Raw genomic sequence first — 10087 nt, 5'->3', positions numbered from 1 at the left:
ACACCATGTGCTCCGATTCCTGTCTGAGTTTTCAGATGGCACTGCGATATGCAAACTGATTTGGAGGTGTCATTAACTTTTCACTGACACTCCCAGCAGTTCGCATAGGGCAGTGTGAACTGCCGCCGGGAGGCATGTGATGCGGGAACCCGCAGTAGATTCGCAGTGTTCCCGCAATGCAGCAGTGTGAACCCAGCCTTAAACTTGGTCGTGCAGTGATTCGTAGTCAAATACCCTGGGGTCCAGAACATCTTGCGGCAGGAAAGGAAAATCTCGGCCCATTTCAGAAGATCTTACATGGCCATGGCTCGCCTTGCTGACATTCAGCGGCGACACAATCTGCCGGTCAGACGTCTTATTTACGAATGCCCGACGCGATGGAAATCAACTTTCTATATGCTTGATAGGCTGCTCCAACAGAAACGTGCAGTTAACATCTACCTGTACGAACCTTCCAGCAGAACAGGTTCTGGGAGCTTGTTTTTTTTCACCGCGCCAGTGGCTGCTCATGCGCGACGCATGCAGACTTCTGCGCCCATTTGATGAGATCACCAAACTGGTCAGTCGCAGCCATGGCGCCATCAGTGACATGGTACCTTATGCCTTCTTTATGGAGCGTGCATTGCGTCGGGTCATTGATCAAGCCGTGGAGGAGCAGGAGCAGGAAGATGCGAAAGTCGCAATGCTGGATGAATTCCCAGGGGGGGCTACTCTATCTGAGACAAGTCAACAACAGGAGTCTGAAGAGGAGTCAGAGGAGGATGGTGCCGGGGCGGATGAGAAGGATCAAGAAGAGCATGCTTTAAACCTTTCTGGGATCCCTGTTGTTGTCCGTGGATGGGGAGAGGAGAACAAGGAGGACGACATTATCCTGGATGATGAGCAGGAGCCAGGCCACTACACCGCTTCCAGTTTAGTGCAAATGGGGGCCTTCATGCTCCAGTGTTTTAACAGGGACCCCCGTATAAAAAGCATATGGGTCAAGGACCAGTACTGGGTGGCAACGTACTCAGACCCCCGGTACAAGCACAAAATGGCGGAAATGTTACCACCGTCACAGAGGGCTGTCACAATGGAGCACTTCCAGGCCTTGCTTCGAGAAATGCTGTATTCTGCTTTTACGTGCGCTGGCAGAGGAGGAATTCCCACTCCCAGAGAAAGAGTTGTGGGTACCAATCCAACAGCTCCTGCAAGAAGAGGCCGATTTGAAGATGTGTTGGTGACTTCTGATATGAGGTCATTCTTTCAGCCGACCCATCGACAGGTCTCATCCGGATCCAGCATCAGGGAACACCTAGACCGACAGGCGTTCGAATACATCAGGTTAACGGCCGATGTGGACGCTCTGAGGAGTGATGAACCCTTGGACTACTGGGTGGGCAGGCTTGACCTCTGGCCAGAGCTTGCCCAATTTGCAACGGAAATGTTGGCTTGCCCCTCGTCCAGTGTCCTGTCCGAAAGGACATTCCGCGCAGCAGGGGGGATCGCGACCGATAAGCGCACTCGCCTAGCTCACGACAGTGTTGACTTCCTCACATTTATAAAAATGAATGAAGCATGGATCTCGGAGGAATTCAACAAATGTGACCAGTAGACCACGTATATCTCTATAAACGATTTATTTAATTGAGCACACAGACCTTTTTTCTACATTTGGCTCACTTCCTTGTACAAAAAAATCACACCGTACTATATGCCCTTACCCTCCTCTTTTGAAGAGGTTGAGCGGTGTCATATTTTTGGGGCCCAGCAGCGAGTTGCTGGTATCAGTGCTGCTGTCAGTGCTCTATATCACGGTGCTGGTGTCAGTGCTCTCTATCACGGTGCTGTTGTCAGTGTTCTATATCACGGTGCTGGTGTCAGTGCACTCTATCGCGGTGCTGGTGTCAGTGCTCTATATCACGGTGCTGGTGTCAGTGCGCTATATCACGGTGCTAGTGTCAGTGCTCTCTATCACGGTGCTGGTGTCAGTGCTCTATATCACGGTGCTGGTGTCAGTGCTCTATATCACGGTGCTGGTGTCAGTGCACTCTATCACGGTGCTGGTGTCAGTGCTCCCACGGTGCTGGCGTCAGTGCACTCTATCACGGTGCTGGGGTCAGTGGACTATATCACTGGTGCTGGTGTTAGTGCTCTATATCACGATGCTGGTGTCAGAGCTCTATATCACGGTGCTGGTGTCAGTGCACTCTATCACGGTGCTGGCGTCAGTGCTCCCACGGTGCTGGCGTCAGTGCACTCTATCACGGTGCTGGTGTCAGTGGACTATATCACTGGTGCTGGTGTTAGTGCTCTATATCACGGTGCTGGTGTCAGTGCTCTATATCCCGGTGCTGGTGTCAGTGCTCTATAAATAACGGTGCTGGTGTCAGTGCTCTATATCACAGTGCTGGTGTTAGTGCTCTATATCACGGTGCTGGTGTCAGTGCACTGTATCACGATGCTGGTGTCAGTTCTCTATATCACGGTGCTGGTGTCAGTGCTCTATATCATGGTGCTGATGTCAGTGCACTCTATCATGGTGCTGGTGTCAGTGCACTCTATCACGGTGCTGGTGTCAGTGCTCTATATCATGGTGCTGGTATCAGTGCTCTCTATCACGGTGCTGGTGTCAGTGCACTATATCACAGTGCTGGTGTCAGTGCACTCTATCATGGTTCTGGTGTCAGTGCTCTATATCACGGTGATGGTGTCAGTGCTCTATATCACGGTGCTGGTGTCACTGCTCTATATCACTGGTGCTGGTGTCAGTGCACTCTATCACGGTGCTGGTGTCAGTGCTCTATATCACGTTGCTGGTGTCAGTGTTCTCTATCACGGTGCTGGTGTCAGTGCTCTATATCACGGTGCTGGTGTCAGTGCACTCTATCACGGTGCTGGTGTCAGTGCTCTATATCACGGTGCTGGTGTCAGTGCTCTATATCACGGTGCTGGTGTCAGTGCACTCTATCACGGTGCTGGTGTCAGTGCTCTCTATCACGGTGCTGGTGTCAGTGCTCTATATCATGGTGCTGGTGTACGTGCACTCTATCACGATGCTGGTGTCAGTGCTCTATATCACAGTGCTGGTGTTAGTGCTCTCTATCACAGTGCTGGTTTCAGTGCTCTATATCACGGTGCTGGTGTCAGTGCACTCTATCACGGTGCTGGTGTCAGTGCTCTCTATCACGGTGCTGGTGTCAGTGCTCTATATCATGGTGCTGGTGTACGTGCACTCTATCACGATGCTGGTGTCAGTGCTCTATATCACTGGTGCTGGTGTTAGTGCACTCTATCACGGTGCTGGTGTCAGTGCTCTATATCAAGGTGCTGGTGTCAGTGCACTCTATCACGGTGCTGGTGTCAGTGCTCTATGTCACGCTGCTGGTGTCAGTGCTCTCTATCACGGTGCTGGTGTCAGTGCTCTATATCACGGTGCTGGTGTCAGTGCACTCTATCACGGTGCTGGTGTCAGTGCTCTATATCACGGTGCTGGTGTCAGTGCACTCTATCACGGTGCTGGTGTCAGTGCACTCTATCACGGTGCTGGTGTCAGTGCTCTATATCATGGTGCTGGTGTCAGTGCACTCTATCACAGTGCTGGTGTCAGTGCTTTCTCTCTATCTCGGGGGTTGGTGCTGGTGTCAGTGCTCTCTATCTCGGTGCTGGTGTCAGTGCTCTCTATCATGGTGCTGGTGTTTGTGCTCTCTATCACGGTGCTGGTGAACATCTCCTGCACCCTCTTCATAGCCTACCATGACCTTTCCTCTCCTCCATTGCCTTCATGTGCTCCTGAGTCCTGAATTGTCAAAATTTCACAGATAAAAAAAGAATGCTTGTAGTTGTCGATCCCAGATTCACTTCATACATGTGTTATGTCAGTGGCCATGTGGTGGGACTATGTATGCACAGCTAGTAAGTATTTTGTGGCTAAAAATATGACCTGTAGTTTTTTAAAGTTCGCCTGCCATTGAAGTCAATGGGGCTCGCTGCAAACTTTGCGGTTCGCAAACTTTTGGCCGCGTTCGCGTTTCGCGTGTGCGAAACGTCCCGTCGGAAGTTCGTCCATTTCTATAAGGAGCCACTTGGCTGTTTGTGTTTATCTATTTTTACAAATAAATGGGATTACACTATTTTAGTCCCTTTTGTATCCTTCATATATATCCTACCTGGGATGCACATTGGGGGAGAGTAAATGTCCTTTGTACAGTTTCCATATAATTGCAGCAAGCAATATATTGTTAAGGCTCAATGTACCCTTTTTTTAATCAATAAGGTCAACACCATCTGATAAGCAAACATCCACTTACAGAGCACTTTGGGTGACAATGCATTCGGTGCAGGTGGTTCATCTCAACAGTAGAAGAAAATACGTTTTTTTGTTTCGTTTTTTGTGTTTTTCATATTGGACATTTTGCTCTTGTTTTATATTTTTTATATTTTTGTCAACATATGTTGTGAAGACATGGTTGATAAATGGACAATTGTTTACAAGACATTAATTGCACACAATTATTCACCATTTTTTGCACTGTATGTATTCAGGTATACTTGTAAAAGAATATGCATACATGTATTTAAGACTTTGTTAGTTATACAACAGTTAGTTATTCACATTTTTTTCACACTGCACATAGGAACATGATTTTATGGGTTTCATACCAATGAGCTTACTCTGTCCCACCAGTAATGTCCACTGAACATACAAGCTTCTTATAAATTGTTCCTGTTTTTAGGAATTTCATGTCGGAATATGTCGCACTATTTGATTTTAGGCATGTTTTCTTATAAATAATGCATATATACTTTGAATCTGAATGTTTTTGGACATCTGCATTGAAAATTATATTACCACTAATGAAATGTGAGATGTGTGTGGCTGCTACTGCATTAGGGAAAACTTTTACTTCAATTGCACAGTACAGTAAGAACTGAATCCCCAGCATTGTACAGCTGTAGGACACAGATCATAGTGGGTTGCTTGCTCTGCTCCTTTTCCATTCAGAAAACATCTTGCATTCTTCTCACAGAATGCAAGGTGTTCTGTCAATGGATGAGGTGGAGATGAACATGAATCTCCCTTCCTCCAACCGCAGAACTGAGAATAAGGCCGCGTAAACACGGGCGGACTGTTCGCCCAACTTTGTCCGCTGAACAGTGTTTGGGCGGACAGTCCGCTCGTGTGTGGGCTTTCAGCGGACAGTTTCAGCGGACAGTTGGACGGACAAGGTTTTTCGGAATTTCCGAAAAACTGTCCGCTGAAACCTTGTTTCAGCGAACAGCCCGCTCGTGTGTAGGCTTGTTCGTCAAACAAAGTTGCGCGCATGCTCAGAAAGGATTTTCACGCCGAAAGCTATAATGCAGTGTATAGGACGTCGTATTTTTCGTCCCGTCGTACGTGCCGTTCACGTCATCGCGCACGGTTTCAGCAAACTGTTCGTTCGTCGTGTGTGGCCATGTCCGTCCATGCTAATTTTGAGCGGACTGTTTGCCGAAACTGTTGGACGGACAAAGTTGGGCGAACAGTCCGCCCGTGTGTACGCGGCCAAAGGCTTTCCTAGAGAAAGACATGGCTATTTCTTCTTCCATCCTCTCTTTCCTTTTCTCTCTCTCTCCCCGCCCCTGGGTTATTCCTGCAAAGGATGTGAGTGGGACCTCATGTCTAAATTTTGCCTTAGCCCTTGTACACACAGTCGGACATTCCGACAACAAAATCCGCTGGATTTTGTCCGAAACTGGTGTTGCATAAACACGGTCGGACAAAGTTGACGGAAAATCCGATCGCTCAGAAGGTGATGACGTTATTTCCTTACGACGGGACTACGTTCAGGCTAGTAGTCAATAGCTTTGGTCTTGTAATTTGATCTGAGCATATGTGGAACTTTGTCTGATCGGAATTCTCTACTAACGATTGGACAAAGTCCGATCGGACCATGTTGTCGGAAAATTCTATAGCCCAGCTCTAAAACTTTGTCGGTCGGATATTCAGACGGAAACAGCCCGATGGAGCCCACACACGGTCGGATTATCCGACAACACGGTCCGATCGGACATTTTCCGTCGGAATGTCCGACCGTGTGTACAAGGTCTAAGACCTAGAGCTGAACTAGATGGACTTATGTCTTTTTTTCAACCAGACTAACTATATGATTAACTATATAACTGTCTGTAATTTGATATAATATCTCCTTGTTAAAACATGCGATAAAGGATTGTGTATATCATACACATATTCCCTGTTTAGAGCTTTTTGAAAATACTGAGAACCTGCCTATTCTCCTAAATGTTTAATTTTTCTGCTCAGTAGTGGACATTCAAATGCTATCGCATTAGGATCATTGTGCATCACGAAGAGTACAAAGCATAAATTGATAGAGGCACTGACACATATTGGAGTTTTTGCTATACCCTTCCTCACATAGCCTTGAAGCGATTCAGTTCGCGTTGTGCGCTATACAAATATTTCATTAATTAATTATGTCATTCATTCATAGCAGAGGCCCAACACTTCACTTACTATAAGGTTGTTAAAAATAGACCCATTAGCCTAGAGTTACACATGAGCGTGAGCATTTCCTTGCGATTTTGGAGAATTTTCTTTTTTATGTTTTTGCACAAATTTTCATGTGTTTGCAGGTTTGAGCATATTTGCTTCTGCTAGTAACTAGCTTCTATTGGCTAAAACAGACAGTTGTTAGATTAAAAAGCGCATAAAATTCATAGTTTTCATGCAATTTCACGAGGCTCCTATTGAAATCCATTGGGGCCTAAAATGTAAAATCATGTCCCGAAGGTGCTCATGTACCTTTTCTGAGCATTGAGTGACAGCACACTACTCAAATGTAAACAGGTACAATATAATAACATTGAAATCTGGTGTCAAGCTTGAAGCACCTCTGGAAATGCATATCAGATTGTTCTGGTGTGAATGGTGGCTAACGTGTTACTAAGAGGGCTACTCTTCTAAGGTTTTCAAATTCTACAATCCTATAGTCAACATCTCTTTAGCATTTAATTAAATGAAAGGTTGGTGTAGGTATGCAATAGACAGGAAGAAGCATGATTTTTCATGCAGTATTAATTCTAAATTTGATAAAGGGGTATGGCTACTTGAAAGCAATGCTTGGAAGCCGAAAGACTAGCCAATTGCAAATATAATTACAACAAAATTTCCAGTCCACATATACACCTAAATATATATATAGCCCCTAAAAAGCAGTTAAAGTTAAACTCCAGGTAGATATGAAAGCCACATTTTATTGCACCTCTGTAATCATTAAGATATCATTATTTTTAATGCAAACAGTGTATGTACCTGAAGTTTAGCCAGGTACTCTGTACAGCAGTACTCAAAGAGTAATTAGCAGGTTGAAGGGAGGAATCTGCAAAATGGCAGTGAGATGAGCCCATGTATGGGGGATGCTGCACCTGTGGTACAGGAACACCATTAATGTTAGGAAATCGGTGGGTCCAGATGGGGTCCCAGGAAGTGTTGTGAAGGCCTGTGCCCACCAACTTGCAGGGATCTTTACTAGTATATTTAATCAATCAATATCATTGGCCACAGTTCCAACCTGCTTAAAATCTACTATTATTACTCCGATACCCAAAAAGCAAATGTAGATAGTTTGAAGGACTATAGGGTGATTCTACTCATCCCACTAATAATAAAGTGCTTTGAGGGACTGATTTTACAATGTATCAAGACAGGGTCATCATAAGAATACCACAAGGTTGTGTACTGAGCCACCTTCTTTACTCTCTATACCATGGATCTTCAAACTATGGCCCTCCAGTTGTTCAGAAACTACAATTCCCATCATGCCTATTCATGTCTGTGAATGTCAGAGTTTTACAATGCCTCATGGGGTGTGTAGTTTCACAACAGCTGGAGGGCCGTAGTTTGAGGATCCCTGCTCTATACAGTTGTAATTGTATTTCTTTTTTTTACAAATAGCATCATCAAATTCGCAGATGATACTACCATAGTAGGTTACATCACAAGAGGGGATGAGAAGCATTATAGTGAAGAGGTGGAGAATCCACTAATCCAGTAATAATGGATTTTAGGAAGAGTAAGACTTACATGGTTCCACTCAACATCAGAGAAGAATTGGTAAAGCTTTTTGTTTTTAAGTTTTTAGGCATGCATTTGAGAAAGTTTATACTGGTCAAACATGACAGCTGTTACCAAGAAGTGTCAGCAATGGTTATCTTTCCTGAGACTTCACAGGAAAAATGGCCTAGGGAAAAAAATTATGGAGTTCTTCTATCGCTCCTCCATTGAGAACATGCTGACATGGTATCCCAACTGCACACTAGCAGAAAAAGCTTCCCTTCAGAAAAAAAAAAATGCAGCGCAGAAGGTTGTGGGCTGTAGTTTAGCTTCTCTCCTGTTGTGTCAGCAGGGCGGGCGGACTGGAGTTGAGTGAAAGTGAGCATTGAGGAATTGGTGCACTTGCTCCCAAAATTGTCTGGCCACCGGACACAGCCACCAATTGTGATAGAATGTTCCAAGTTCTGAGCAACCTCGAAAGAAAGTGGTGAAAGAGGCAGTGGTGGTATGTGCTAGTCTGCTGGGGACCATATTCCATCTAAGCAATACTTTATAATTAGCCTCCACTGCAGCCACATTTCTAGAGCAGGATTTTGTGGTGGCCCAGATCTTCGATTCTTTATTCACTGTCCATTCACAGGCTGAGGTGCTGTGGGAAGGACAAAACTTGTCAGACTTGTAACTGCATTGCAATAAGGTAAAATCAGATCTGCCACACCTCTGAGTGGTGGCTGGACTGGTTGGGAAGAGACGCGCTGACCGGGGGGTGGGGGGGAGGGAGTTGGGGACCTGGTGGTTGATGTCCTCGGACATAGGTATAGGCAAGCAATGTTTTGTTGTTTCTGTTGTATTTTTATTGTATTTGTATTATTTTTCCTAGAGTTGATGTGCGTTTCTGTGCTTTAGAGATTTGTCGGGGTGGGGGGAATGGTTGGGAGCTCACCCTCTTGAGCCCTGTCCTACCCATCTCCCAAATAGGATAGTATATCCTGCTGGAGGGCACTGTGTGGCCTTCCGGGTATCATATGCGGATAGCACGATTTCAGGAAGACACAGGGCACTAGGCCCTGTTCTCTCCACCTACCTCTTTACTTTCTAATTTCTTTTCCTCTTTCTCCCACTTATTCTTCCACCCTGTACCTTCTGCCCCCTACCCTACCTTAACCCATTAACCTCCACCCCCCCTACATCCCCACAAAATGGCATTAAACAGCATTAAAGGGATGTCGCTTAATGCGAAAGGTCTCAACACACCAGAAAAAAAGAGGCATTCTGCTAGATGACCTGAAAAGATCCCACACGAATATTGCTTTTATCCAAGAAACACATTTTAAACATAACAAACTACCGTATCTGAAAAATAGACATTATCCTGTGATATACCATTCCACTAACCCGCTAGCCAAATCCAAAGGGGCCTCTATACTGATATCTAGTAAAATCCCATGGCAATACCAGAGTTCTTTAATAGACCCATCGGAACGTTATGTCCTCCTCAAGGGCCTGATAGGAACGGTAAAAGTAACATTAGCAACAATATATACCCCCAACGAACTTCAGGCCACATTTCTAGATGACTGATTCTTGGGGGGGGGGGGATTTCAATGCCCCAATGATCCCCTCACTGGACACCTTGTCGGACAAATCGTTCATCCCACCAAATCAACACAAGTGAATGGCAAAGACGCAACACAAAGCACAACTAATTGACATCTGGCGCCTGCAACATTCGGGAGAGCATGATTACACATTTTATTCACACATGCATGAAGTATATACCAGAATAGACTACTTTCTGATCCCTCACATGCAGTAGCAAAGTTTTTACTCCAACTTATATAACTTACCACTATTGGTGTCACCCCAATCAGAAATGGAAGATTATATTGCAGAATTAGACTCCCTTATAACCTTATTAGAACTTCAACAAACAGTGGGGACAATGAACCCAGGGAAGGCCCGGGTCCCGACGGCTTTACATTAAAATATTATAAAACACTACTCCTGATACTAGGGGCACATATGATCACACTGTTTAATGCGGTAGGTGAA

The sequence above is a fragment of the Lithobates pipiens genome, unplaced genomic scaffold (genome assembly GCF_037356315.1).
Source record: "Lithobates pipiens isolate NorthernLeopardFrog02 unplaced genomic scaffold, aLitPip1_a1.2 Scaffold_8, whole genome shotgun sequence".
NCBI classification, from domain to species: Eukaryota; Metazoa; Chordata; class Amphibia; order Anura; family Ranidae; genus Lithobates; species Lithobates pipiens.
This window is presented reverse-complemented; position numbering follows the sequence as displayed.